This window comes from Chiloscyllium punctatum, chromosome 15, assembly GCF_047496795.1.
Source record: "Chiloscyllium punctatum isolate Juve2018m chromosome 15, sChiPun1.3, whole genome shotgun sequence".
NCBI lineage: Eukaryota > Metazoa > Chordata > Chondrichthyes > Orectolobiformes > Hemiscylliidae > Chiloscyllium > Chiloscyllium punctatum.
This window is the reverse complement of record NC_092753.1, coordinates 69,573,299-69,598,122: the sequence shown is the minus strand read 5'-3', so window position 1 is coordinate 69,598,122 and position 24,824 is coordinate 69,573,299. Positions and strand designations below refer to the sequence as shown.

The window sequence follows — 24,824 nt, the reverse complement described above, 5'->3', positions numbered from 1 at the left end:
GGGTGTAATGAGGAAATCCCTTAGTGTACGAAATGCTGTCATACGTCCCCCCTTTTGACACATGGTCCTTACCGTGTGTCAGTTTGGCGTTGAATGGGAATAACAATCCTGGTAGACAGGGTTTACCATTGGGGCCACACCACACCCTTTCCCTCCCACTGCACCCTGCCCTTGTCCACTCACGCTTCTCCTCTGGCGTGGCCTGTGACTGTAACTCCCTCCCATCCTGGCACTTTCCCCTGCCACCACAGGAACTGTAAAACCTGTGCCCACACCTCCTCCCTCACCGCTATCCAAGGCCCTAAAGGAGCCTTCCACATCCATCAAAGTTTTACCTGCACATCCACTAATATCATTTATTGTATCCATTGCTCCCGATGTGGTCTCCTCTACATTGGGGAGACTGGGCGCCTCCTAGCAGAGCGCTTTAGGGAACATCTCCGAGACACCCGCATCAATCAACCAAACTGCCCCGTGGCCCAACATTTCAACTCCCCCTCCCACTCTGCCGAGGACATGGAGGTCCTGGGCCTCCTTCACCGCCGCTCCCTCACCACCAGACGCCTGGAGGAAGAACGCCTCATCTTCCGCCTCGGAACACTTCAACCCCAGGGCATCAATGTGAACTTCAACAGCTTCCTCATTTCCCCTTCCCCCACCTCATCCTAGTTTCAAACTTCCAGCTCAGCACTGTCTCCTTGACTTGTCCGGACTTGTCCGACCTGCCTATCTCCTTTTCCACCTATCCACTCCACCCTCTTCTCCTTGACCTATCACCTTCATCTCCTCCCCCACTCACCCTTTGTACTCTATGCTACTCTCTCCCCACCCCCACCCTCCACTAGCTTGTCTCTGCATGCTTCAGGCTCACTGCCTTTATTCCTGATGAAGGGCTTTTGCCTGAAACGTCGATTTTGCTGGTCCTTGGATGCTGCCTGAACTGCTGTGCTCTTCCAGCACCTACCCTCACTCTGGCCATCCTCTTGTTCCTCATATAAATGTAGAATGCCTTGGAGTTTTCCTTAATCCTACCCACCAAGGCTTTCTGCTGCCCCCTTCAAGCTCTCTGAAGTCCATTCTTCAGTTCCTTTCTGGCTACCTTGTAACCCTCTAGAGCCCTGTCTGATCCTTACTTCCTCAAACGTAAGTAAGCGTCCTTCTTCCACTTGACTAGATGTTCTACGTCTCTTTTCATCCAAGGTTCCTTTATCCTACCATCCCCTCAGTGGGGACAAACCTATCCAGCACTCGCAGCAAGTGCTCCCAAAATAACCTCCACATTTCTGTTGTGCATTTCCCTGAGAACGTCTGTTCCCAATTTATGCTCCACAGTTCCTGCCTAATAGGATTGTAATTCCCCCCTCCCCCAATTAAATACTTTCCGATACCGTTTGCTCCTTTCTCTCTCCATGACTATAGTAAAGGTCAGGAAGTTGTGATCATTATCCACATTTCACCGGACACTCCAACCTCACTTTACATAATGGATCGCTTCTCATTTCACCATGAATTCCACATATAACCACATTTTCTGGCAATAGTCCTTCTGAATGACATTATCTCCTCCTCTCTCAACATCAGATGCGTGCTTTTGTATCTCCTAAAATTGTAATTTCTTTGCCTGTGCCACCTGGCATATGGAGGTAAATCTTATCCTCATGTGTAAATGGTTTAAGAAGAACAAAGAATAAAGACAATTTACAGCCCAGGAACAGGCCCTTTGGCCCTCCAAGCCTGAGCCAATCCAAATGAACTGTCTAAACCTGTCGGTCAATTCTTAAGCATTTGTATCCCTCTGCTCCCCACCTACTCATGCATTTGTCTAATCGCATCTTAAGTGAATCTACCGTGCCTGCCTCTACCACCTTTGCTGGCAACGCGTTCCAGATGCCCACTATCCTCTGTGTGAAGCACTTGCCAAGTGTATCCCCCTTAAACTTTCCACCTCTCATCTTGAAGGCATGACCTCTCACTACTGAATCCTTCACCCTGGGAAAATGTTTGTCTCTATCCACCCTGTCTATACCCTTCATGATTTTGTAAACCTCAATCAGGTTCCCCCCTCAATCTCCTTTTTTTCTAGTGAAAATAAACCTAACCTACTCAATCTCTCTTCATAGCTAGCACCTTCCATACAAGGCCACATCCTCGTAAACCTTCTCTGCGCCCTCTCCAAAGCGTCCACATTTTTTTGGTAATGTGGCGCACAGAACTGTACACAGTATTCTAAATGTGGCTGAACCAGTGTCTTGTACAAGATCTGGCACTTTCTTCTCAAGCAAAGACCGACTGGGTTGTACATTCTGGTGCAGGTTTTAGCTTCCACTGTGCTTTGCTTCAACAAAAACCACAGCTTATTCTGTTTTCCCACATCCAATTTCCCAGTCCTTTTTCTGAACACCAACACTCAAACTTCATGTGGTCTACTTTATTGCAGTGAAAACATCTGAGCCCTTTTACTTCACTTTCCCCTCCATGGCATTCCTTTTCATCCTGTGGTAAATTATCTTTATTAATTTCAATGAGCTTTTCTTTTCCCTTACCACATGAAGCCTTCTCTTTTCCCCAATTTTTATCCCTCACAGATTGAAATTGATGCCAGAAGCCAAACTTTAATTTATGAACCAACTCAGAATCACTAACCATTTCAGCTATGAATCTTGCTGTTTTAACTCTCTGCTCTTCCACATGAGTTCTCACTAGAGTCATAGAGTCATAGAGATGTACAGCATGGAAACAGACCCTTCAGTCCAACCTGTCCAGGCCATACAGATATCCCAAAGCAATCTAGTCCCACCGAGCCCATATTCCTCCAAACCCTTCCTATTCATATACCCATCCAAATGCCTCTTAAATGTTGCAATTGTACCAGCCTCCACCACTTCCTCTGGCAGCTCATTCCATACACATACCACCCTCTGTGTAAAAAATTTGCCCCTTAGATTTCTTTTATATCTTTCCCCTTTCACCCTAAACCTTTGCCCTCTAGTTCTGCACTCTCGGACCTCAGGAAAAAGATTCTGCCTATTTACCCTATCCGTGCCCCTCATAATTTTGTAAACCTCTATAAGATCATACTCAGCCTCCAAAGCTCTAGGGAAAACCTCCAATCCTGGCAACATCCTTGTAAATCTTTTCTGAACCCTTTCCAGTTTCAAAACATCTTTCCGCTAGGAAGGAGACCAGAATTGCACGCAATATTCCAACAGTGGGCTAACCAATGTCCTGTACAGCTGCAACATGACCTCCCAACTCCTGTACTCAATACTCTGACCAATAAAGGAAAGCATACCAAATGCCTTCTTCACTATCCTATCTACCTGCGACTCCACTTTCAAGGAGCTATGAACCTGCACTCCAAGGTCTCTTTGTTCAGCAACACTCCCAAGGATCTTACCATTAAGTGTATAAATCCTGCTAAGATTTGATTTCCCAAAATGCAGCACCTCGCATTTATCTGAATTAAACTCCATCTGCCCATTGGCCCATATTGGCCTAGATCCTGTTGTAATCTGAGGTAACCTACTTCGCTGTCCACTACACCTCCAAATTTGGTGTCATCTGCAAACTTACTAACTGTACCTCTTCTGCTTGCATCCAAATCATTTATGTAAATGACAAAAAGTAGAGGACCCAGCACCGATCCTTGTGGCACTCCACTGGTCACAGGCCTCCAGTCTGAAAAACAACCCTCCACCACCACCCTCTGTCTTCTACCTTTGATCCAGTTCTGTATCCAAATGGCTAGTTCTCCCTGTATTCCATGAGATCTAACCTTGCTAATCAGTCTCCCATGAGGAACCTTGTTGAATGCCTTACTGAAGTCCTCATAGATCACATCTACTGCTCTGCCCTTATCAATCCTCTTTGTTACTTCTTCAAAAAGCTCAATCAAGTTTGTGAGACATGATTTCCCATGCACAAAGCCATGTTGACTATCCCTAATCAGTCCTTGTCTTTCCAAATACATGTACATCCTGTCCCCCAGGATTCCCTCCAACAACTTCCCACCACTAATATCAGGCTCACTGGTCTATAGTTCCCTGGCTTGTCTTTATCACCCTACTTAAACAATGGCACCACATTTGCCAACCTCCAGTCTTCCAGCACCTCACATGTGTCTACCGATGATACAAATATCTCAGCAAGAGGCCCAGCAATCAGTTCTCTATCTTCCCACAGAGTTCTTGGGTACACCTGATCAGGTCCTGGGGATTTATCCACCTTTACTTGTTTCAAGACATCCAGCGCTTCCTCCTCCGTAATCTGGACATTTTGCAAGATGTCACCATCTATTCAGGAACTCCTGCAAAATAATCTTCTCTCTAATCCTATGTTTGACCAATTTTCAATACCCTTATCCAACTCTCAAATTACTTTGTTTGATCCATTCAACTCTCAATGTTTGACTCGGGCCCTTGCTTAGATTCCTGAAGTGTTATCTATAGGCGTCTGGTACTAGCTCATGGACATTTAAGATGGTATTTTTCACCTCATTATACTCCCCAGATACCTCCTCTGATAGTGATACAAATACCTCAGTAGCTATACCTACCAATTTTGTTCGATTAAATAATACCACATGATCACCGGCCATTTCATTTGTTTCGTCACTTTCTCCAATGAAATGAAAAAGGCTTCTACATCTTACTGCTCGTATTCAGAAAATGCTTGGGCATATCTTAAAATATTCTCACCAGGCCTTTGGCTATGATGGGTTTGCTCATCATCACTATCCTCCTCACTATGCCAACCTTCTCCCTTCACTTCCCCCCTTTCAAGTGGACATTCCCCTCTAATTGCCTACATCTGAAGTTCAAACTCTATCTTTTTCTACTTTTCTTCTTTCTCTTTCTTCTACTAGGGCTTTCATCTCCTTTCCTTTCTCATCTGCTTTTAATTGTCATTCAAACTGTTTAATTTCCTTTTCATGTACAAGTTGCTTCATCTACAAATGAATTCTAGCTATTTCCAAAGATTCCAATGGCATTTCCAGCAAAGTTAAATGTTGCTGCAATTACCTCCCCTTTTCTCACAGACAAAGGCGATCCCTAATCCAGCCTATCTTCCCATTCCAGCTACTTTACCTTGCTCACTTTTTGTAAAATTCCTGAAGTCACTTTTTCTGCCCCTAGTAAACTCTTAGTGACTGAAAGAGTCATTACCACACAAGGTACACCCTGTTAAACCAATCAAATTCAACACCTAAAACCAAAGACACTCGCCACCTTTATGTCCAACAATCCTGAACCCGACTTGAAAGATTTTGATTCTGACTAGACTCCCCAATTTGTTATGAACCAGACCAGCCCCCCTCAAAATATTTTAAGCAGGTAACCTAGAGCCTAACTTTTTTTATTTTAAAGGAAGATGTGCAATGCAAATTACAGATGTGATGCGAATACTTGACATTAAGCAAAACACAATTTATTTAAACATTACAGTTAAAATATGAACAAAAGAAAGAGGAATTTATATTATCTTAACTATTGGAAACCTTAATGGAATAACAGATACTATTCCTAGTTAACTGTTCCAATATAGTAACATCCCATAAACATGCTCCTGGGAAAAAAGTCAATTCAGTCACAGAGCTTATATGTAGTTCTCCCGTCCAGGAGGAAACAACACCAAGAGAGATTTCAGAGATAGAAGCAACTAGTAATCATTTACTGAGACTTCCAACTCTTCTGGGACCTGAACAGCTTCTGATGCTACAGCTAAAATAAAACAAGAAAGACTGGTCTGTGAGAGTTGTCCACTCCCTTTCCATTGTTACAATTGTTTTAAGAAAAAACTAAAGGCCTCCTTTAGACCAAAAAAAAGTTATTTACTTAAGCTGTTTCCTATAGCCAGTTTGGAACCTGTGCCTTTATAACCTCTCTTAAAAAAAAACCCAGGATGTAATAACCTATTTAATGCAATAAAATTGTCACATATTGTTCTAAGTGCAATCATCTTTAACTGCTTCATCAATGGGCCTCTCTCATAAGATCAGTATTGGAGATGTTTGCTGATGCACGCACAAATCCATGACACCTCATACACTGTCAATGTCCATCTGCAGCAAGACCTGGCAAGCATCTGTCTTGGGCTGATTAAGTGGCAGATGATATTTTTGTCATAGAAGTGCCAGACAAACACCATGTCCAACAATCCAATGTCTCTTGATGTCCAATGGCATAACTGTTATTGATTCTCCACTATCAAAATCCAAGGGTGGGGATGTGGGGTGACTATTCATCAGAAGTTGAATTAGAGCAGCCATATATATACTTTGGCAATAAGAGCAATTGAGAGGCTAGACAGTCTGTGGTGTGTAACATTCTGTCTTCCCAGTGCCTGACCATCATCTACAAGAGGGTGACTTGTTTGGATGGGTGTAACTCCAACACTGCTCAAGACACAGCTGATGCATGGTGCATGGGAACAACACAATCTGCAAGTTCATCTCAAAGCCACATATTATCCTGACTTGAAATTTTATTCCTTCACTGTCTTTCACCAGGAGCTCCCTTCCTAACAGCACTGTGTATGTCTCTATACCTCAAGGACAGCAGTCTTTCAAGAAGGCAGTGATGATATCAGGAATGATGAAGGGCTTTTGCCTGAAACATCGATTTTCCTGCTCCTCGGATGCTGCCTGACCTGCTGTGCTTTTCCAGCACCACTCTAACCTTGACTTTAATCTCCAGCATCTGCAGTACCCACCTCTGCCTTGCTCATTTTGCTTGTCTATTTCTGTCCTGTCATATTTGTTGTTATCCTCACTGTCAAAGAATCATTGATAATGTACAGCACAGAAACAGATCCTTCAGTCCCACTCATCCATGCTGATCAGATATCCTAAATAAATCTATTCCCACTTGCCAGAATTTGGCCTATATCCTTCTAAACCCTTCTTTCTCATATATCCATCTAGGTGCCTTTTAAATATTATAATTGTACCAACTTCCACCACTTCCTCTGGCAGTTCATTCCAAGCATGCACCTCCCACTGTGTGAAAAAGTTACCCCTTAGATCCCTTTTAATAACTTCCCCTCTCACCCAAAACATATGTCCCCCTACCCTGGGGAAAAGACCTTGGCTATTTGCCCTAACCGTGCCCCTTATGATTTTATAAACCTCTATAAGATCACTCCTCAGCTTCTGACACTGCAGGGAAAACAGCCCCAGCCTATTCAGCCTCTGCCTATAGTTCAAGCCCTCCAATTCTGGCAACACCCTTGTAAATCTTTTCTGAAACCTTTCACATTTCACAACATCTTTCCTATTGCAAGGAGACCAGAAATGTGTGCAGTATTCCAAAAGTGGCCTAACCAATGTTCTGTACAGCTGCTACATGACCTCCCAACTCCTATACTCAATGTACTGACTAATAATGGCTAGTGTATCAAGTGCCTTCTTCACTATCCAAGTTTGATGGCAAATGTTGAAATCTTGCCTTCTATTCCAGTCTCCAAGTCTTTCATGCCTGTGTATAAAGAAAAGCAGTTGTCCCAGCACTTATTGTTCAAGGACTCAAGTTTTTCCCAAGATTCATTCTAAAAAAAAAACAAACATTTGCTTTGACTCATAATTTATTCTCCTGAAACAATTTTGAATCCAAGCTGACATTGACCTCGTACCCTGTTTTGTCGGCCTTAATTTTGAGACCCAATTTTAATGTGGCACTTTGTCAAGGGATTATTCACACTCCATAGTGACAATGTGCATTGTTTTGCCTTTATTAATTTTTACTGTTGCTCCATTTAAAAATAAACGAATTAGTGAACAAACCTGTGCTGTCTCCCCTTTTTACCTCAAAATATTGCTCTTAAAAACTTACCCACTACTGATGTTAAACTGACTGATCTGCAGTTACTGGGAGTTTTCTGAAACTCTTTCTTATTTTACTTTCTAACCCTCAGAAGAATCTCAGAAGAACAGGAAGCCTTCATCTATATCCACCCCAATGTCCTTTAGTAACCTGGTACACGGGGCTCCTGGATCAGGTAACTTATTGACTTGAAGCACACTCGGTGTTTACAGTTCATCCTTTGTGTCAATATTTCACTCCATCCATTAACTCTGCAACCTCTACTTCTACTAAAATGCTGTCAGCTTCCTCTTCCTTGGAAAATGTTGGAAAATATTCCTTGGATATTATCTAAATGTAACACAAATGAGATATATCCATTCCATTTACTTGAAGATGTCTAAATAAACTAAACTGATATACGAAGTACTCATTAGTCTCCAGATGTAATCTGGGCTTCAAGTGTTACATTGCAGAGTACCTCTTGCCTATGGTCATACAATAGCATCCAGACACTTGGTTGATTTGCCTGCAAAGCTCTTAGAGGGTCATACAGTCATAGAGTCATAGTGCCACAGCGTCAAACAGCACAAAAACAGACCTTTTGGTCCAACTAGCCCGTGCCGACCATAATCCCAAACTAGACCAGCCCCACCTGCATGTGTTTGGCCCATATCCCCCCAATGTTTTCCTATTCGTGCACTTCTCTAAATATCTTTGAAACATTGTAACTGTAGCCTTCTGTGTGATAGGAAGTGACTAGTGGAGAACCACAGGGATTAGTGCTTAAACCCCAGCTATTCACAATATGTACTGATGATTCAGTTGAGGAAACTACATGCCAAATCTCCATGTTTGTAGAGGACTTGAAGCAGGGTGGGTTGGTTTGCTGTAAGGAGGTTGTAGAGAAGCTTCAGTGTGATTTGAACAAGTTAAGTCAGAGGATAAATGCATCGTAGATGCAAGATAATGTAGATAAATGTGATGTTGTTTACTTCAGTTGCAAAAACAGGCAGGTGAATTATTATCTGAATAGCAATAGATTGAGGAAGGGCATAATGCAACAAAATCTAGGTGCTACTGTATACCAGTTGCTGAAAGGAAACAGGCAGATACAGCAGGCAGTGAAGAAAGCAAATGGTATGTAGGCCTTCATAGTGAGAGAATTTGATTACAGGAGCAGGGATGTCTGAACCTGTATACAGCATTGGTAAGACTATACCTGGAATATTGTTGGTCACTTTGGGCTCCTTAAGTGAGGAAAGCTGTTTACCCGACCAATTCTTGGGATGGCAGGACTAACATGTGGTGAAAAATTGGATTAGTAATGATTATATTTACTAGAGTTTAAAAGAATCAAGGGGGATCTCAGAGAAAACGATAAAATTCTAAAAGGATTAGACAAGGTAGATGTAGAAAGGATGTTCGCTATGACTGGAGAATCCAGAACCAAGGGTCATGGTCTAAGGATATGGGATAGGTCTTTTAGGACTGAGCTGAAGTGAAATATATTCACGCAGAGAGTGGTGAGCCAATGGAATTTTCTGCCACAGGGAATTGTTGGGGAAAAACTTGAAGACTTTCAAGAAATATGCAGATATAGTTTTTAGGACTAAATGAATCAAAGGATCAGGTGTACCCCTAGAAGCTAGGGCGGGTGATTGCTGTGCCCCTTGCTGAGATACTTGTATCATTGATAGTCACAGGTGAGGTGCCAGAAGACTGGAGGTTGGCTGATGTGGTGCCACTATTAAAAAAAAGTGATAAGGACAAGCCAGGGAACTATAAACCGGTGAGCCTGACTTTAGTATTGGGCAAGTTATTGGAGGGAATCCTGAGGGACTGGAGTTACATGTATTTGGAAAGGCAAGGACTGATTAGGAAGAGTCAGTATGGCTTTGTGTGTGGGAAATAATGTCTCACAAACTTGATTGAGTTTTTTGAACAAGTGGCAAAGAGGATTGATGAGAGCAGAGCGGTAGACGTGATTTCCATATGGATTTCAGTAAGGCAATCGACCATGTTCCTCATGGGAGACTGGTTAGCAAGGTTAGCTGTCATGAAATTTAGGGAGAACTAGCCATTTGGATAGAGAAATATCTTGAAGGTAGAAGACAGAGGGTGGTGGTGGAGGGTTGTTTTTCAGACTGGAGGCCTGTGACCAGCGGAGTGCCACGAGGATTGGTGCTGGGTATGCTGCTTTTTGGCATTTATATAAATGATTTGGATGTGAACATAAGAGGTATAGTTAGTAAGTTTGCAGATGACACCAAAATTGGAGGTGTAGTGGACAGCGAAGAATGTTACCTCAGGTTACAACGGGATCTTGATCAGATGGGCCAATGGGCTGAGGAGTGACAGATGGAGTTTAGATAACTGCGAGATGCTGCATTTTGGAAAACCAAATCAGAGCAGGACTTATACACTTAATGGTAAGGTCCTAGGGAGTGTTACTGAACTAAGAGACCTTGGAGTGCAGCTTCATAATTCCTTGAAAGTAGAGTCTCAATTACATAGGACAGTGAAGAAGGCATTTGGTATGCTTTCCTTTATTGGTCAGATTATTGAGTATTGGAGTTGTGTGTAATTCTGGTCTCCTTCCCATCGGAAGGATGTTGTGAAACTTGAAAGGGTTCAGAAAAGATTTACAGGGATGTTGCCAGGGTTGGAGGATTTGTGCTATGGGGAAAGGCTGAATAGGCTGGGGCTATTTTGCCTGGAGCGTTGGAGGTTGAGGGTTGACCTTATAGAACATAGAACATAGAACATAGAACCATACAGCATAGGACAGGCCCTTCGGCCATTGATGTTGTGCTGACCTGTGAACTATTCTCAGCTTGTCCCCCTACACTATCCCAAAATCATCCATGTACTTATCTAAGGATTGTTTAAATCTCCCTAATGTGGCTGAGTTGACTACCTTAGCAGGCAGGGCATTCCACGCCCTTACCACTCTCTGAGTAAAGAACCTGCCTCTTACATCTGTCTTAAATCTATCAACCCTCAATTTGTAGTTGTGCCCTCTTGTACAAGCTGACGTCATCATCCTAGGAAAAAGACTTTCACTATCTACTCTATCTAATCCACTGATCATCTTGTACGTCTCTATCAAATCCCCCCTTAGCCTTCTTCTTTCCAAAGAGAACAGAGGTTTATAAAATCATGAGGGGCATGGATAGGATAAATAGACAAAGTCTTTCCCTTGGGGTGGGGGAGTCCAGAACTAGAGGGCATAGATTTAGTGTGAGAGGTGAAAGACATAAAAGGGATCTAAGGAGCAACTTTTTCATACAGAGGGTGGTGCGTGTTTGGAATGAGCTACCAGAGGAAGTGGTGGAGGCTGGTACAATTACAGTATTCAAAAGGCATCCAGATGGGTATATGAATAGTAAGTGTTTGGAGGGAAATGGGACAAGTGCTGGCAAATGGGACTAGAATAGGATAGGATATCTGGTTGACGTGGACGAGTTGGACCGCAGGGTCTGTTTCTGTGCTGTATATCTTTATGACTTAATGACACTATATGTGGAGAAAGCAGGTATAGGGCATGAATTAGATGATGAGCCATGATCATGTGAATGATATACTCACTCGAAGGGCTGAATGACCTGTTCCTGTTCCAATATTTTATTTTACTGACATCTCATTGCCTGTTGTATGGACAACAGTCACAGGCAGCTCGTGTCCACGGACATTGATATCTGATTTGTCCCGGGCTCATCACTTCAATATAGCACTTTTCTCATCTACTTACAGTACATTTCTACTCCTTAATGCTGCACTTTGTACTTTAATGGCAATGCTGTGACAAGGAGACTTTGTGTGCAGGGACAAGTATCACTTTATTGACTGAACCAAAGAGCATCTCAGGGCTGTTCACCCACTCTCTAAGTGCATACTCACATTGCATCTATTTGGATGCTCACTGAAAATGTTGGTAATTTAATTCAAATTGTTTCTGTAGATTTAAAGAATGGGGTAGCTTAAAGGACTGGAGACTTTAAGGACTGCAGATGCTGGAAGCCAGAGCCAAGAGATGTGAAGCTGGAAGAGCACAGCAGGTCAGACAGTATCTGAGGAGCAAGAAAGTCAAAGATTCAGGTGGAAACCCTTTGCCAATTCTGATGAAGGATTTCGGCCCGAAACATTGACTTTCCTGCTCCTCAGATGTTGCCTGATCTGCTGTGCTTTTCCAACTTCACATCTATTGACTCTTGCTGAAAGTACATTTGGGTGATCTCCTGTTGTATCATTATTACAATGACTACCTATGATGTATTTGTATTTACAGTGGTGTCAATAGCAAGCAGTCCATACCACCCTTAGCACCAGGGGACATAACGGTGGAGCCCTCACCTCAACCAGGTAAGATAATTAGATTTAAGATGATAAAACATAGGAGCAGAAATGAGGCCATTCAGCCCATTGAGTCTGCTCCACCATTCAATCATGGCTGATAAGTTTCTCAAACCTATTTTCTTTCTTTCACCCCGTAAACTTTGATTTCCTTGACAATAAAGAAACTACCTATCTTAGGCTTAAATATACTCAATGGCTTGGCCTCCACAGCCTTCTGTGGCAGGAAATTCCAGAGATTCACCACTCTCTGGCTGAAGGCGTTTGAAGAAGTTTCTCCTTATCTCTATTCTCAAAGATATTCCCTTTGCTCTAAGGCTCTGCCCTCAGGTCCTAGTCTCTCCTACCAGTGCAAACATCTTCCCAACATCTACTCTGTCCAGGCCTTTCAGTATTCTGTATGTTTCACTTAGATCCGTTTCCCCCCGCACCACCGCCCCCCTCCCCGCCCCCCCACCCCACCACCCATCCTTCTAAACTCCACGAAGTATAAGCCCAGAGCTCTCAAACGTTCCTCATATGTTGAACTTTTCATTACTGGGATCATTCTTGTGAACCTCCTCTGAACACACTTGAGGCCTAGTCCATCCTTCCTAAGATAATGGGGTCCAAAACTGCACATGATACTCCAAATATGGCCTGACCAGGGCCTTATAGAGGCTCAGAAGTACATCTCTGCTTTTATATTCATGTCCTCTCAAAATAATTGCCATCATTACATTTGCCTTCCTAACGAATGACTCAACCTGCAAGTCTACCTTGAGAGAATCCTGGGCAAGAATTTCCAAGTCTCTTTACACTTCAGACTTCTGAATTATCTCCCCATTCAGAAAATAGTCCATGCCTCTATTCTTCCTACCAAAGTGCATGTCCTTCCACTTTCCCACATTGTACTTCATCTGCCATTTCTTTATCCTTTTCCTAACCTGTCCAAATCCTTCTGCAGCTCCCAAATCATCCCCTTGCAGCAACCTCTCTGTGATGCCCACGACATCATATCTGACATTTTTGATCTGCGCCACAAGCTCATTTACCTTATTTTTACGCTGCGTGCATTCAAGTATAACACCTTCAGTCCTGTTTTAACCATCCCTCTTATCATTCTCATTCATTTGTCCACTGTACTTGAAGTTTGATTGTTAACCCTTTCCATACACTCTGTCCTATTAGTGTCAGTGCTGGAGATTTTAATAACCTCTCCCATGCTCTGCACTCTTACCTCCTCCTTTATTTCGGGGTTTCTAATCCCCCTATAACTGGCTATTATGTTGGAGGCTTGGTATATGAGAGTAAACATGAATTAGAAGAATGCTAGCATTATCCCTTGCTGTAAATAGGCAAGAATTTGTAACTTTTTGAAATAAAGTGTAATTCAGTTTCCCATATATATTCTTAAGTATTTGCTTATTTACAGTAAGTCTTTGTTTACTTATAGTAAGTAGGACTTAAACAGCATAAATATATGATCTCAGTACAGCCAGGTCTGATTAATCCCCATCCAAAATGTTGAACATGATGCATTTATTAATGTCCATGCTATTTTACATTATGTAGGATGGTTAAGACTTGATTATTTTGGTAAGTTTTATATATTTCAATTTCTGGTATGAAAATGAGATTTAAAAAGAATCCCATTAGTACACAGACAGTCTGAACTATAGCATTTCATATATTTCCCTGTTCAAATATATTGCTACACATCTCTGCAACAAGTGCCTGGCTCAGAGGCAAGGACACTACCTTTGCACCACATGAACATCCCAATGATAACATTTTAATTTATTTTAATATCCAGAAGTACTCTTTCACACAAGGGAACTATTTTTCCATCACCAAACCACTCATGGTATTTGTTTTTCCATTATTTAACCACCACCAGTAAATCATCCATGTTGTTGTGGTTCTGTTTGCCAAGCTGGGAATTTGTGTTGTGTCCCAGTTCGACTGGGACAACACTACTATTATAGAACAAGTTAAACAGAGAACAGCCAGGGAATTCAAAGAGGCATGGCACTCATCCACAGATTCAGTCAATAAGTACATCGACCTGGATCCAATATACCGGCCACTGCAGCGGACAGCTGGAACCGGAAGCGGCAGATTCAAACCACTACAAATGCCGGAGGAAACATCATAGAAGCACTTCACAGGAGGCTCCCAAGCACTGAGGATGTCACCAAGACAGGGGACGAACGTCTGCAACACAAATTCCCAGCTCGGCGAACAGAACCACAACAACCGGGCGGCACGGTGGCACAGTGGTTAGCACTGCTGTCTCACAGCGCCTGAGACCCGGGTTCAATTCCCGCCTCAGGCGACCGACTGTGTGGAGTTTGCACGTTCTCCCCGTGTCTGCGTGGGTTTCCTCCGGGTGCTCCGGTTTCCTCCCACAGTCCAAAGATGTGCAGGTCAGGTGAATTGGCCATGCTAAATTGCCCGTAGTGTTAGGTAAGGGGTAGATGTAGATGTAGGGGTAGGGGTATGGGTGGGTTACGCTTCGGCGGGGCGGTGTGGACTTGTTGGGCCGAAGGGCCTGTTTCCACACTGTAAGTAATCTAAGTAATCTAATCTAATCTAAACCAGCACCCGAGCTACAAATCTTCTCCCAAACTTTGAATCACCCATGTTTTCTGATTGATTACTTTATGTGCAAGGTTCATTAAGGACAATGAACTACGACACTTCATTCTATGTCATCAGACTTGGAACAGCTAAACTTTCATTCCAACTTCAGAGGGATTGTAATATACGAGCTGGAGCTGACTAGCCATTCATTAGCTTTCTTTATAATTGAAGCCAGGGACTCTTGTACTAAAAAAATTTCAAACTGATTATAATGGTTGCTGTGTTTTCTGGATCCAGATCTTAAACCGGTTAAAATTTAATGTTATGCTGACATTACAGCCTGGATGAGATTACACGTCACAGACAGATTACTGGCCGTTATTGCATTAGGAACATACACTCCATACACTAATATAGCCATTTTCATAACCACTAAATGCCAAAGCTGTGTAGGTTTGGTGAATTGGTGTGGCTAAATTGCCCATAGTGTTCAAGAATGTATAGGTTAAGTGCATTAGTCAGGGGGTAAATGTAGAGTAATGGGGGATGGGTTTGGGTGGGATACTCTTCGGACGGTCAGTGTGGACTTGTTGGGCTGAAGGGCCTGTTTCTACACTGTTGGGATTCCACGGTTCAAAGTGCTGTACAGCTAACGAAGTACTTCTATAGAAACATCATCACTTGTATCCAAGTGCTGTCTTCAATAGGAAGTAAAATGAGATAAAGAGTAAATGGGCTGTCTATCCACAACCTTCATTGAAGATGAACATTCAGATAATCCAGGCAGGGATGATGTAATCCAACTGCATTAAGATCTACACCCTCTTTGTGTTCATACTGACAAGTTTCACCACTATATCACAATGTTTCTTATGTTGTGGAGCATTTTTCACAGATACTGGAATTGTACTACTAGGCATAGGGGGTTGGTTTTGTGGATTAATAAACATGACACCAATCTTTGAATAAAATAAAACAATTTAAATTCAGCATCTGTTATAGTTTATACTTTCTACATACATCTGCTCCTAGTGTGTGTGCTCTTTGAAACCAAATGGAGAATCCTGCCATTTGATTGAGAAAATTATAATAATGTTGGGTTCAGACTTTGTTCCATTTCCCTGCACCATCTCTGCTATGAAATAGGCATAGACAGTGAATGGACAAAGGATAGAGAATAGGCAGCTTACCTGCAATCATCTGTTTCTGTCCCTGCAACAAATGATAGTATGCACAAAGTATCTGTGCCTCAGGAGCAGGAATGAGGGACCTCAGCAGGCCAATAGCATAGCTCCTGCCAATAATCCCTCTGTAGTTCAGGAAATTCAAGAAAATAAATGGAGGACTGAATTGTGCCTTGCTTTTGGCTGTCAGTTTTGTTGAGTTTCTCAGAGTGTTTTCTCCTCAAGGCTGAGTGAATTATTTCTGTATATCTGACCAAACTTGCCTCATTTACTACCTGCCCTGTATCTGTGACATCTCTCTCACCTGATTCCCATTCTACTACTCACTGTACCCAGAACAACTTGTAACTGCCAGGATACCCCACAATGACTGGAATCCCTAGGGATAGCACTATCTTTAACAGACATTTATGCACCAGACAAGTGTTTTCAGTCTGGTGTCTTCCTGCAGTTTTTGAGGTTGGTCCTAAACATGGCAGAAAAGGGAAAACAGGCACTTCACTTTATGGATGTGGAATTGGAGGTCCTGGTTGTTGCTGTAGTGAGGAGGTGGCCTATCCTCTTGCCCAAGGACTAGCAGAAGAGGTCACAACACCAGACATTGCAGTCTGCTCCAAATCGCCACCGAGCTCATTGTAGTCTCAACCACCACGAGGAATGCACAGCAATACAGGAAAAAAGTCAGTGACCTTCTCCACTGCTCCATCTTCTCTCCATGCACTCACTCTATATCTGCTATTATACTCAACTCCCATCAAAACACTAATACCCTCTCTAATACCCATAACATTCTCTTCCAGTCATTCTCACCCACCTCAACCCTGGCACCGCTAACTCTGCTTGTTCTCTATACTCCTTACTCACTCACTTGAGATGCCTCCCAATTTGCAACAAAAGTGCAACTCATTTTCATCATGTGTAATACCTACCCCCCTCTCATCCTGTAAGGAAAACAGCCTAGAATAGGTATAGTCAAGATAAGACAATCAGGCCATAAGAAAAAGGAACAACAGTGAATTTCACAACTGATCTTGGAGGAACCTATTTGGAAAAGGTCACAGCACAGAAGCAGATAAGTGGATTTTAAGTGCGGCTTTAAAATAAGTCTGCAGTAGTGAGTAAAGTGGGTTCTTTCTTGTTGATATGTTTTATTGAGCTATGTCTCTTGATTAAACTTAAAATATAATTATTTAAACTTAAAATATAATTATTTATATTAATTTTACCTGAAGCAGTGTTTTGTAGAGCAATAAGACAGTGCTATTTTCTGGGTCTGTAGATTGAAAGAAGCAAAAATGGCCTTTAGTAGAGAGATGTTCTCTTCTTGTCGGATGTGGGAGTTCAGGGAGAGCTTACATGTTACTGAGGACTATTTCTGCAATAAATGCTGTTGATTGCAAATCCTATCAGCTCGAATGGATCGATTGGAGAGACAGGTAGAGGCAATGAGGAATTTACAAGAGCGTGTAATGGATGGCAGTTATAGGAAGGAGGGGGAAGTCTCAGATACAGTTACATAAGTCAGTTAACTCTAGGAAAAGTAAGCGAGGTAGGCAGGGAGTGCAGGAGTCTTCTGTGGCTATCCCCATTTCAAACAAGTAAGCTGTTTTGGAAAATGTAGGGTGTGATGGACACTCAGTGGTACGTAGCAGAAACAACCAAGTTTCTGGTATTGAGATTGGCTCTAATGTGATGAGAGGTACATTGAGTTCCAAGCGATCAATTATGTTAGGCGACTCTCTAGTCCGAAGTACAGACAGACATTCCTGTGGCCAGCAGTGAAAAATCAGAATGGTGTGTTGCTTCCCTGGTGCCAGGATCAAGGATGTCTCAGCGAGGGTGCAGAATGTTCTCAAGGGGGGAAGGGCCAGCAAGAGGTCATTGTCCACATTGGAACCAATGACATAGGAAGGGAAAAGATTGAGATTCTGAAGGGAGATGACAGAGAGTAAAGCAGGAATTTAATAAGGAGGTCCTCGAGGGTAGTAATATCTGGATTACTCCCGGTGCTACGAGCTAGTGAGGGCAGGAATAGGAGGATAGAGCAGATGAATGCATGGCTGAGGAGTTGTGTATGGGAGAAGGATTCACATTTTTGGGTCATTGGAAGCTGTTTGGGGTAGAAGTGACCTGTACAAGAAGGATGGATTGCTCCTAATTTGGAAGGGGACTAATATACTGGCAAGGAGTTTTGCTACAGCTGCTCAGGAGGATTTAAACTAGTAAGGTCGGGGTGGGGAGGTGGGGGGTGGGGGGGGGGGGGGATGGTGGTGGGTGGTGGGACCCAGGGAGATAGTGAGGAAAGATTTCAATCTGAGACTGGTACAGTTGAGAACAAAGGCAAGTCAAACAGTCAGGGCAGGCAGGGACAAAGCAGAGAACAAGGTAGGACTGATAAATTAAACTGCATTTATTTCAATGCAAGAGGCCGAACAGGGAAGGCAGATGAACTCAGGGCATGGTTCGGAACATGGGACTGGGATATCATAGCAATTACAGAAACGTGGCTCAGAGATGGATAGGACTGGCAGCTTAATGTTCCAGGATAAAAATGCTACAAGAAGGACAGAAAGGGAGGCAAGAGAGGAGGGGGAGTGGCGTTTTTGATCAGGGATAGCATTACAGCTCTACTGAGGGATTATCTTCCTGGATACACATCCAGGGAAGGTATTTGGGTGGAACTGAGAAATAATAAAGGGATGATCACCTTATTGGGATTGTATTATAGACCCCCTAATAGTCAGAGGGAAAGTGAGAAACAAACTTGTAAGAAGATCTCAGTTATCTGTAAGAATAATGACGTGATTATGGTAGGCAATTTTAACTTTCCAAACATTGACTGGGACTGCCATAGTGTTAAGGGTTTAGATGGAGAGGAATTTGTTAAGTGTCCACAATAAACTTTTCTGATTCAGTATGTGGATTTACCTACTACAGAAGGTGCAAACTTGACTTACACTTGGGAAATAAGGCAGGGCAGGTGACTGAGGTGTTAGTGGGGGAGCACTCTGGGGCCAGCGACCATAATTCTATTAGATTTAAAATAGCGATGGAAAAGGATAGACCAGATCTAAAAGTTGAAGTTCTAAATTGGAGGAAGGCCAATTTTGATGGTATTAGGCAAGAACTTTTGAAAGCTGCTTGGGGACAGATGTTCGCAGGTAAAGAGATGGCTGGAAAATGGAAAACCATCAGAAATTAGGTAACGAGAATCCAGAGAAAGTATATTCCTGGTGGGGTGAAAGGAAAGGCTGGTAAATTTAGGGAATGCTGGATGACTAAAGAAATTGAGGTTTTGGTTAAGAAAAAGACGGAAGCATGTCAGGTATAGACAGGATAGATCAACTGAAGAGTATAAAGGCAGTAGAAGTATAGTTAGGAGGAAAATCAGGAGGGCAAAAAGGGGACATGAGATAGCTTTGGTAAATAGAGTTAAGGGGAATCCAAAGGTTTTTTACAAATACATTAAGGACAAAAGGGTAACTAGGGAGAGAACAGGGCCCCTCAAAGATCAGCAAAGCAGACTTTGTGTGGAGCCACTGAAAATGGTGGAGATAATAAACAAGTATTTTGCATCAATATTTATTGTGGAGAAACAGATTGAGGATATAGACTGTAGGGAAATAGATGGTGACATCTTGAAAAATGTCCATATTACAGAAGAGGAAGTGCTGGATCTTTTGAAATGCATAAAAGTGGATAAATCCCTAGGACCTGATCAGGTGTACCCTAGAACTCTGTGTGAAGCAAAGTAAGTAATTCAGGGGCCTCTTGCTGAGATATTTGTATCATTGATAGTCACAACTGAGGTGCCAGAAGACTGGAGGTTGGCTAACGTGGTGCCACTGTTGAGGAAAGGTGGTAAGGACTAGCCAGTGAGCCTGATGTCAGTGGTGGGGAAGTTATTGGAGGGAATCCTGAGGGACAGGATGTGCATGTATTTGGAAAGTCAGGGACTGATTAGGAATAGTCAACATGGCTTTATGCATGGGAAATCATGTCTCACAAACTTGATTGAGTTTTTTAAAGAAGTAACGAAGAGGATTGATGAGGGCAGAGCGGTAGATGTGATCTATATGGATTTCAGTAAGGCATTTGACAAGGTTCCCCATGGGAGACTGGTGAGCAAGGTTACAGCTCATGGAATACAGGGAGAATTCACCATTTGGATATAGGACTGGCTCAAAGGTAGAAGACAGAGGGTGGTTGTGGAGGGTTGTTTTTCAGACTGGAGGCCTGTGACCAGTGGAGTGTCACAAGGATCAGTGCTGGGTCCTCTACTTTTTATCATTTACATAAATAATTTGGATGCGGGCATAAGAGGTACAGTTAGTAAGTTTGCAGATGACACCAAAATTGGGAGGTGTAGTGGACAGCGAAGAAGATTACTTCAGATTACAACCGGATCTGGACCAGATGGGCCAATGGGCTGAGAAGTGGCAGATGGAGTTTAATTCAGATAAATGTGAGGTGCTGCATTTTGGGAAAGCAAATCTTAGTAGGATTTTTACACTTAATGGTAAGGTCCTAGAGAGTGTTGTTGAACAAAGAGACCTTGGAGTGCAGGTTCATTGCTCCTTGAAAGTGGAATCACAGGTAGATAGGATAGTGAAGAAGGCGTTTGGTATGTTTTCCTTTATTGGTCAGAGTATTGAGTGCAGGAGTTGGGAGGTCATGTTGCGGCTGTATAGGACATTGATTAGGCCACTGTTCAATATTGCATGCAATTCTGGTCTCCTTCCTATTGGAAAGAGGTTGGGAAATTTGAAATGGTTCAGAAAAGATCTACAAGGATGTTGCCAGGGTTGGAGGATTTGAGCTATAGGGAGAGGCTGAACAGGCTGGGGCTGTTTTCCCTGGAGCGTCGGAGGCTGAGGGTTGACCTTATGGAGGTTTACAAAATTGAGGGGCATGGATAGGGTAAATAGGCAAAGTCTTTTCCCTGGGGTTGGGGAATCCAGAACTAGAGGGCATAGGTTTAGGGTGAGAGGAGAAAGATATAACAGAGACCTCCGGGGTAACTTTTTCACACAGATGGTGGTACGTGTATGGAATGATCTGCCAGAGGAAGTGGTGGAGGCTGGTTCAATTGCAACTTTTAAAAGGCATCTGGATGGGTATATGAATAGGAAGGGTTTGGAGGGATATGGGCCGGGTGCTGGCAGGTGGGGCGAGTTTAGGTTAGGATATCTGGTTGGCATAGACGAGTTGGACCGAAGGGTCTGTTTCTGTGCTGTACATCTCTATGACTCATGAGTAGGCCATTTGGGCCCTCAGGCCTATTCTGCCATTCATTTGGATCATGGCTGATCCACCATTCCTCCCATCCACTTTTCTGTCCTCTCCCTATAAACCTTGATTCCCTTAATGATCAAGAATCTATCTAACTCAGCCCCCACTACACCCTGTGGCAAAGGGTTCGAAAGATTCACAACTCTTCCGGAGAAAGAGTTCAGCCCCACCTCAGCCTTAAATTAGCACCCCTTTATTCTGAAACTAAGCCCTCTGTTCCTAGACTCTCCCATGAAAGGAAATATCCTGTCTGCATTTAGATTTGTTTTTTAGATTCCCTGCAGTGTGGAAACAGGCCCTTCGGTCCAACAAGTTCACACTGACCCTCCGAAGAGTAACCCACCCAGACTCATTTCCCTCTGACTAATGCACCGAACACTATGGGCAACTTAACATGGCCAATTTACCTGACCTGCACATCTTTGGACTGTGGGAGGAAACCGGAGCACCCAGAGGAAACCCACGCATACACGGGGAGAATGTGCAAACTCCACACAGTTGGTCGCCCAAGACTAGAAGTGGAACTTGGACCCTAGTGCTGTGAGGCAGAAGTGCTAACCACTGAGCCACCGTGCCACACTTTACATTGTCAAGCCACTTAAAAATCCTTTATGCTTCAATGAGATCACTTTTCATTCTTCTAAACTCCAGTGAGTAGAGTTCCGACCTATTTAGCTTTTGCTCATAAGACAATCTCTCCACACCAGGGATCATCCTAGTGAACTTTCTCTGAATTGCCTCCAATGAAATAATATCTTTGCTTAAATAAGGGGATTAAAACTGCTCACAGTACACCTGATGTGGTCTCACAAGCACCTTGTACAGTTGTGGTAAGACTCCCCTACTCTTATACTCCAATCCCCTTGAAATAAGAACCAACGTTTCATTAGCCTTCCTGATTATTTGCTGCACCTGTGTGTTAGCTTTCTGTGTTTCATGCACAAGTACCCCAAGTCCCATGGATCTGGGACAGCATGGAGACTAATCCCAATGGGCTTCCCCAGGGAAAATAAAACACGGCAAGACAATGCAATTCAGAGATGCTGTGAATGTCCAGGTAGCAAACAAACCAGAGATGCAGCATGGTTCGCTCCATGAGCTCGGTGCTTATTTCTGAGCAAACATCATCCTGTTTTGCAACACTTCAATCATAGTCACTGTATTCCTCTGAGGTGCAGCACTGGATCAAAGAAATATAGTGTAAATGGATCAAAGATGTGCTTTGAGGGTTCTTGGAGGCAGGTGCATGTTGGGTGCCAATGTCTGCGCCATGGGGCACAGGTGCTGTTGCCCATGGAGTATTGCCTTGAGTTGGTAGTGCCTGGTGTCCAATATGGAACAAATGTCGAGCTGAAGTTGCCAGCTGCCTGCTCCGAACTCCATGCTGAAGACTTGCCTCATCAATTTTGCTTGTGCCATGTGATAAGATATAAACCTGCACATTAACAGGGTGTAATCTGCAGTTGATAAGGTCATTAAAAAGCAGTAGTCCCCTTTAAAAGACAACCTCTCACTACTGAGCGAGAAACTTGTTTTGACACCTGACAGATGCTTGAAAGAACACAGCAGCTGCTGCCGATGTTGAGGTCGACCCCACTGGAGTTTTCATGATTCTGCCACAGTTTACATCCGAGCCCACGCATTTCAGCCTCCTTTAAGATTCGACCTAAAGACTGCAGTTTCAGTTATGGATTTTACTGAACATTTAGAATCTGTTCCTACTGTTCTCAAATTAAATATTTATGTCATGAGAATGCTGAATACAGCTTCAGCTGTCACATATTCTGAGGTTACACAAAATGGTGCAACATGTCCATTCTGTAGTTCTGGATTAAAAAAATAATTAACTAAAAAAGCCATTCAAGAAATAGTTCATATTGCTTAGATTCAATAATAAAGGTAATAGATATAATATGCCATGTCTTGCTTAATCTTTATTGCTCGTGCAGTGCAAGATGTTTGGACTGGACTTAACATTGAGTTCTGGATTAGTGGTGCTGGAAGAGCACAGCAGTTCAGGCAGCATCATTTCAAATAATCTCCCTTCCCTTTCTCCAACTCCCTTCCCAGCCCCTCCCCCCTCCCTACCTCTGTTCCTTGCCACCAACCGGATTCATTCCTCCCATTGACTAAGCAGATTGGTCCCTCTATCTGTCTTCACTTGTCCCCACTACACCACCCTGCCCCCTCCACCCCCTTTTTCTACAGAGACCCTACACCCACCCCAGACCCTAAACATTGACATCTCCACCTCTTGATGCTGCTGACTTGTTGTGTTCTTCCAGCCTCCTGCTTGTCTACAACTAATTCAAAGGAGCCAATAGTTAGATGTCAGGAGTCGTTTCTTAGTTTCATCTATACTTTGCTTTATTCATTATCATTTCTGGTCAAAGATAAATGGTCTAGTTGACAGCCACGTATACTGGATGCAATATTTAATGGAACATGATTATGTTCTTTAAATGAATCCTATTTAATGGTTCCATTATCATGATAACAGAGGTTTAGAGGTGGGATCTCCTGATCATGATAGCTCAGTGACACACCAGCTGGTGTATTTACCCATTGACACAGACTTGTTCAGAATATTATTTAGATTATTTTTCTTCTTGTACTTGTATACTTCCTGTAGCAAAAGCTAAAGGCCCTGGGAGGATTGTCATTACCTTGATAACAAGTGAGAAATGTGTTGATAATTGAAGATATAGCACATCATCTAGCTGTTCCTTGTTTCTTTTTATTTGCAGCTCCAGCTCTTGGAGAATGTATCCGGGGACAGCCCATGGTGTCACCGTCTGGTTTTTATTACAAGGACCAGTGGATGTCAACGACCTGCAATATTCACCACTTTGAGACTCCTGAAAAAATTAAAGAATGCCTCCAGAGAAAAACTGTCTACCTGCTCAGAGATTCCACCATGCGACAGTGGTTTGAATATTTGGCTAAGTTTGTGCCAGGTGAGGCCATGTCTCTTGTGTACAGATAGTACCCAAAATCTAGCATTATTGGTATTGAAACTGTGCTGCTTTACACATTATCCCAGATTTTGATCAGGTAATCAGTAAAATCAGGCCAGTAATTAAGAGTCTGTTATTACTGTCATGTTTTATTCCTTTTTTCTTCATTTTTCCTGAAGAAAGTTCAATCACTTAGTTGACAGCCATGTTTAGTAACCTGTGTGACCATTTGCAAGGTATTTGCTGTGGTCTCTTCTCATTATCTCAATTTTTCTGTTCTTTCTGAATGTTACTGCTGGAGTCTGAATAATGTATTTTCAAGGTGATTTTGCTTTTTCTGAGCACAGTACCTTCTGATTTCCCATATCTGATCCAGGCTTGATAGCAAAGTGGATTAATTCTATGCTGTATGCATGGAATTATACCAACGCTTTTGATTCCTCTTATCTTGTGGCCTTGAGATGTGATGTTTGGTCTAAGTTCTTGCAGTAGTATTGGGATTGCTGCTTTCAATTTTCCACTGATAAGAAACTCTGCTGATAAATATCCATTAGTTAAAAATGTTGATTTGTGATTCAATACAGCTAAATTCCAATCGCTGTCTTTGATCAGTAACAACATTCACTGCTCTCCCTAATTCTCCATTGGCATGTGTATGAAGAGGGGAGCTA

The 24,824-nt window shown here is 42.8% G+C and overlaps 1 long non-coding RNA gene across 1 annotated transcript in view; it reads left to right on the top strand.

Moving 5' to 3' along the window:
- The window catches only part of LOC140486363 (uncharacterized), a 62,380-nt gene that overhangs the window by 8,511 nt on the left and 29,045 nt on the right, over positions 1–24,824 (top strand). Inside the window, exons 5-7 of the long non-coding RNA XR_011962552.1 lie at positions 7,912–7,995; positions 12,091–12,164; positions 23,944–24,153. This is a non-coding gene — a long non-coding RNA (uncharacterized lncRNA). The remainder of the gene's footprint in view (positions 1–7,911; positions 7,996–12,090; positions 12,165–23,943; positions 24,154–24,824) is intronic.